Source organism: Falco biarmicus, chromosome 6 (assembly GCF_023638135.1).
Source record: "Falco biarmicus isolate bFalBia1 chromosome 6, bFalBia1.pri, whole genome shotgun sequence".
Taxonomy (NCBI): Eukaryota; Metazoa; Chordata; class Aves; order Falconiformes; family Falconidae; genus Falco; species Falco biarmicus.
Window position 1 is genome coordinate 87,247,961 of NC_079293.1, and position 7,330 is coordinate 87,255,290.

Below are 7,330 nucleotides of genomic sequence, written 5' to 3' on the forward strand. Positions count from 1 at the left end.
CACATCTAAACCAAAACACACTACGTAGAATACAAAACACATTACAAACCCTCGTACGTTACAAGCCGTGCAATACAGCTCCATACATAGAAGGCAGCGCAGACCACAATATACAGAAAACACAATACAAAAAGAATACAAAATGTAAGACAACACATACAACGCAAACTACAATACCAAATACATGACAATACAAACAAGACAATATAGGTAATACAGTATGAATAATGTGACACCATACATACAATACATGGGACCGACGTCGTACCATACCACGCACACAGGAGACTGTACAAAACGTTCAACTCCAAATACCACAATGTGTGCAAAATACAATAAACAGAACACAAAATACAATACGAAAGACTAAATCATAGAGAGTACAAGCAATACTTTGCAATAAATGCCATACCAGGTAATAGGATACAAAAAAATCAAGTACCACCACGCAATACTCACCACGCTGCTAACACCACCACAGAATATGACACAAACTAGAAACAAGACATACAATATCATGTAACACAATACAGAAAACATTTACAAAACGATACAACAGATGACAAAACATACAAAATATACAAGACGCAGCAATAAAAACCAGAACACGGTACCCACCACACAACGTGTACCACACCATACAACACAAACTACAGCACAAGAAAAAATACATCATGAAAAAAAAAAAAAGGGGCAATACAACAAAAGTTATCATCAAAAATTCATCAGAAAACATGGACTAGAATGCAAAGCCATATATACAACAAAATAAAATGCCACATATCCCATTCCGTACTTCAAATACAACTCCTACTACACTGTATTTCAAATGCAATACATGCAACACATTAAAAGCATTCCAACAGAAAACACATACCACAGGCTACAAAATACTGAACAGACCGTACACACGATGCATTACATACGGGACAAAATTCAAGAGATTATAAATACAATAAATCAAACGTACAAATAGAACACAAAATAAAATACGTACACTACAATACAAAATACAACGCAATACATACAACAGGAGATAAAGTACAAGGCAAACAAGACAATACCTACAGTACAATACAAATGATACACCAACACATACAACACAACACATGGCAGAAACATCATACCATACGGCATACTCCATACAAAGCAGACGACAGTACAAGACAAAATGCAATATGTACACTATGTACCACACAACATACGAAATACCAGGTAAAATATGAAATACAAAATGCAATACAAAACACTAGCTATTGCATACTACAGACTGTGATAAATACCATAGCGCACAACAGGATACAAACAGTGGGCACTACCATACAATGCACGCTAAAACAGAAATAACAACACACAATACGACACAAACTGTTGCACGCTACCATACATCGAATACATACAATTAAACAAAATACAGAGCAAGACAATGCAAAACAAAATACAATACAACAGAATACATATCGTACAATTCATACTATTCAACACATACAAACCAACAAAGCTTGTAACACAATACATACCACACAATGTATATGAAACCATAAAATACAGTAACACAGACTAAAACCACAAAATACATGGCGATACAAACAACACAATACGCAGTATCCTTTAAAGATCACAATACACCAAATAGAATACTATACACACTCCAAAATACAGACCATGCATAAAATACCATACCTGAAATATATAACACACAATACGTGAAATACACTCCATGAAATAAAATACACAGAATGCATTACAAACAGCGCAATAGCATACACAAGGCATAGCAGAGGACATAAAACACAATACTATGCACAGCTAAAAACACCGGCAATACCACACAAAACACAGTACTACACAATGCATACACCCCATAAACTACACGGTACAGAACAAACTACAGTGCAATACAGTACACATCGTGCAATGCACACCATACCGTACAATACACGCAACACACAATACAAGGCATACACAACAGAAAATACAATCCGGAACGGAAAATGCAGTATTCAATAAAATACAATGAACAACAGAATACGTAACAAAATATAACCCACACAAGAACAAAAAGACTGGACAATACATTACATACAATCAAGCGGTACGTTAGAACACATACCTTACATACAATAAAAACTGCAATACAATACAAAATGCAAGCTACATACAAGATAATTAGAAGGACATACAATAAATACCATACCACACAATAAAAGACAACATACACAATACATAAAATACAATATATAACGCAACACATACAATATATACAGTTCAGTCAAAGTACACACGGTACGATACATACAAGCCAACACAGAATATAAATGCTGAAACATACAGCAGAAAATACAAGACACTGCAACACGTACAATACAAAATACAACACACCATAGAATAGACAGCAGATACCCATAGCAGAACCGCAATATATACCATCCAATAAACACCAAACAATACCATACACCCCACGTAAGACACACACAAGGCGCCAGACAGTCGAATACACCAAACCCAACGCCGTACAGAACAGCAAACGCAATGACGCAGCCGTGACCGGCTCCCCTGGTGACGTGTGCCAAGGGCTCTGCCGGGGCGCCGCCGCCATTCAGGGCTCCTTCAGCGCGGGGCGACGAAAGGCTCCACAGAGACGGCCTGGGCTGCGTGTCGAACGTGTCCTCCAGGGCTGGCACGATGCGGGGCTCCCCCGGCTAAACAAGCCCAGCCCCTGCAGCCTCGCTCAAGACACACACCACCAAAGAAGTGGCAAGAGCCAGGACATGACAAACCATAGCGCATGCCACAGGGCACTTGCAGAAACAGCGTGCAAAAACAGACACAAAAGACAAGGCAGGAAACGCAATCTGCGGGGAAAATACCTCAAAAGACAATACGTACCAGAAAATACAGGCAAAACCCAGTAAAACACACGCAACAGAAGGAACTATGCAATACATATAACATACAAGAGAGAACAAAAAATGAATACATACCATCAAAATCATCCTGCAACATCAAAGACAGCACAAAGAATACACACAATACTTAACAGACAATAACAAATACTCTACAGAAAACTAAATCCATTCCCTGCAATGTATACCAGACAGCGCACACTGTACAAGAACGACGATAGAATACACACAAGACATACGGTACAATACGAAATGCAAGTACCAGACAGCACACAAATACAGGCCAACTACAATGCCAGACCATCCCAGACCGGACTGGAGATGCCATAGGCAGGGACCAGCCCTGCAGTACCTACCGTGCAATACCTACCACACCAGCAGCGTCAGGAAGATCTCCCGTGGGCGCTGCGATGCACGGCTCCTCTGGGGCTGCGCCAGCCAGGGCCCCTCCAACGTAAGGTGACACAGGTGCCCTAGCAGGCAGCGCAAGGAGCGGCTCCTGCGGGGCGGCGCAAAGAAAGGCTCCTCCAGGGCTGCGCAACCAAGGGCTCCTCCAGCACAAAGGCGTCAACGCCTCCGCCTCAAGGGCGCTGCCACCAAGGGCTCCTCCACGCCGCTGCCCTGACGGGCTCCACTGCTGCTCAGCGACGTGGCACTGCTCCACGGGACTCCTATGAAGGGCTCCTCCAGGCTGCCACAAGAAACTACTCCTTTGGCACGGGGCAAACAACGGCTCCTCCCACACAGCACGACGCAAGGTGCCTCCGGGCACCACAATGAAGAGCTCCTGCGGGACGGCGCAGCCAATGGCTCCTCCACAGCAGCACCACAAAGGCCTCCTCCGCCACCAAGCCGTCAGGGGCTCCTCAAATGCTGCACCATCAACGGCTCACCAGCGTGGCACCACCAACGGCTCCTCCGATGCAGCAAAGGGGCTCCAAGAAGAGCTGGGCATCAAACAAACTGCTCCTCCGGCGCTCCCTGCTACCCACTGCTCTGCTGGGGCGGCACAAAGCCACCCTCTGGAGAGGTGCCAGGACACGCTCCTCCAGCGTGGTGACACCAAGGACGCCTCTGGGACGGCAACACCAAGGGCTTTGCCAAGCACAAAGCAACAACTGGCTCCTCCAGAGCACTGCCATCATTGGCTCCTCCTCGGCAGCGTAACAAAGGGCTGCTCCACTGCGACATGACGACGGCCTCCTGAGGCGCTTCGCCAACAATCGCACCCCTGCAGCGCTGTGATACCGGGCTGCTCTATGACAGGACAGCACAATCAGTATCGCGCTTGAAATACAGTACAGAAAACAACACATTTAAAATACCACAGAAACAACACATCAGACTGGAGCTCCTTGAGCACGAAACTCCTGGATAGCTTCTGCATAATATTCCACATGAAAAACTGCCTTAAGAACACGTTCTGAATGTGCTGGCACCTATGAACCATCTTAACTGCCCCTCACTTCAACGGCACACCCTTAACCAACTCCGTTAGTTTTCAAATGCCGAGGGGCGCATGCGTGCGTTCAGCCTTCTCTTTTGAGGTGGAAACAGGCAGCACCAGAGGTCCCTGGTCCCTGACGCCAGGCTCAGCCTCTCAGATGTGGGGCCTGACGCTAAACCACCCGGCGTGAGCGCCACACTCGGGGCCTGTCACCGGGCCGGCTCCTCACGGCAGGGCCGCGCACAGGCCCCAGACCCGCAGGCAGGCTGCCCGCCGCCTGCCTCTGCGATAAAAGCGCCTTTCTCCCCTCACCAGTCCTGCCGGACGAGGCCTTGGCTCACCCGGCCGTCCTCCCCGAAACTGCCGCCGCCGCCGCCGCCTCCTAACGGCAGCTCCGCGCGCGCCTCGCGCCGGCAGTTACCGCCCGAAGCTTCCCGAAGCCGCGCAGGCACCAGCCAATGGGAGGGGAGGGGCGGGGCCAAGCGGAGCGCAGCGCAGCGGCTGCCCGCAGCCCCGGCCGGAGCCCAGAGCAGCCCGCCCGCCGCTCTGGCGGCCCGAGGGAGGGGAGAGGCAGCGGCGCCCGAGGCAGAGCCCGCCTGGCAGGGCAGGGCTCCCCCGCCCGCTCCCACCCGGCCCCCCTCACCGCGCACCTCAGCCCCGGCCCCGGCCGAACCCCACCTGAAGCCATGCCTGGGGCGGCTCCGTCCTGACGCAGCCCGGCTCCAGCCGGGCCCTGGGCAGGGTCTCCAGGCCGGCTCTCCCCAGAGCGGACGGGTTGCGGCGGTGGCCGCTCCCACCCCCGAGGGCAGCTCCCCGCCGAGGGGGCTCGGCCACAGCGGCGGCAGCAGCGGCTGCCGGGCACAGCCGCCCGCGGGGAGGCGCCGAGGCGCACTGCCCTCGCCGCAGCCAGACGCGCTCCGGGGAACCCCGCCGATTCCCTCTCTTATGACAAGGCGCCACCCCATTGGCCGGCGGCCTCGACGCCTCTGGGCCCAGCCAATGGCGAGCGCCCTGGCGCCTGTTGCTAGGCGACAGCGCCCGCAGCCCCGGCGGGGCCCCAGGCCGCCGGCAGCCCCGGGCCCGGCCAGGCCCAGCACAGGCCCAGCGCGGGGGGCGGCGGGCTCGGCGCTGCGGAGGCCGCGCACGGCGGGAGCCGAGGGGGCCCCTTGAGCCCCCCTCGACTCCTTCCCGAGAGGAGCCTGGTCACAGGGGGACGACCACGTGAGCTGCTCCAAAAACACGGCGGGGGTGTTGCACAGGGCACCGCGTCCACCAAGGCCTCCTCAGGCGCCCACAGGGAGGACAGCGGGCCTTCACCCCACTGCAGGGAGAGGGGACTCGGCCAAGCCCTGTAACGTGCTTCCCTGTCAGCATCAACACCGCTCATGTTGACTCCCTTCAGCAAAATACATTGGGCGATAAACTTGCAAGACACTTGCAATAAACTTTGTGAGATTCCACAGCTGAGCGTATGGAAATCTCTTACTCCCTTGCCGTCTGCCCAGATGTCACGGCAGGATACTGAAGAATTAAGAGGCAAGCAAAGCAGACAAGAATTAAATTCATTTGAAAATTAATTCATTTAGGTTAAAAATGAAGTCACATTAGTTTAACTAAAGAGCTGCATTGCAGGTACCACTCCAAGATTGTCATTATCCAAGAGTTCATGTGTATTCAGGCAACCACAACAAAAAATGGCAATAAAGAGGGGACTGCGCGACAGGAGCAACAGAGCAGCTCCCTCCCCTTAAGCCCCTGTCAAGGGCAGGTACCTGGGCACGGACCCCAGACGGCCTCCGCACGCCCTCACCTGCCGTGCCCATGAACAGGCCAGCAGAGGTTTGTCTCAACCCAATTAGTGATGGTCAGTGGAAAACCCCTCCCAGGGTCATGCCTGGGCTGGGGCCTCCTCTCATTCTCACCTGAAACAGTGTCTGTTTCTGAGGATCACTCCTCCAGAAAGACATAAGCCAAGGAGAAAGCAGCCAGAGGCTATGGCTAAGAAGGGTCAGGGCTTCAGGAAACAGGGTCTCACAGGATTAATCATCGGGTGAATGGACTTGTTTAACATCAGCATCTTCTTAACAGAAGAGCTGTCTAAAGGCCTTTAAATACTTCAAAGGATGCTACAAATCAAAAGGTAATTAACTTCTCCCCATGCTCTGTGTTGAGGACGGACACTCCGTGTTGACCAGGCTTTAAATGAAGGCAAGCAAAGGCATTTGAGCTCTTACAGAAAGAGTTTGGGGGCAGGTTGAGAGCTGCCTGTAGCACCACGAGATAAAAGGAGGGAGGAGTTACAGTCTGCAGCCCAACACACAGGGAACAGAGGCTTACACATCTTATAGCCAGATTAGTAAAGCGGATGGGTACCCTCCTCTCAGGTGACAGCTGAAGAGAAGCACTTCTTATTCACTTCGTTTGAAGTACAGTATTTAAAAATGCGTTTGCTGGGGAGGGGCAGGGGGGTAAACATTTCACCAGTCTGGTTTTTTTCAGAGCAAAAAAGCGTGTATTACAGGGTAATGTGATGCAGGCTCTGCATGGTGAAATGTCACCCTCTGCCTTTTGGAGGCAATTGGCACAGACAGTCAGAATGTGCCTTTGATTAGTTCAACAACGTATTTACAGAATAAACTGTACCCAGAGCCAGTGTCACCACAGGACTACCTCTAGACTCAGCTCACTGAGCTGCGCTGCATTCCTGACTCACTGAGCAAATACTGGGTAACTTGACATTTGAGGGTCTGCTGAGCACCTGGGTACTCTCATCTGTATCTGCAAGAGTAGTTTCAATCAGGATTCCGGTAACCTGGAGGTACCAGTTCATTCTGCCAGAAGAATAAAAACGCATCCTGCTGTTAAGAAAAGGATACAAGAACAGGGAAATGCACTTCAACAGAGAGAACTTCAACCTACCAGCACAGAGCAGCTCAACGACGGCTTTGACTGTCCCAGTGTGCTGCTTTGGTCACAC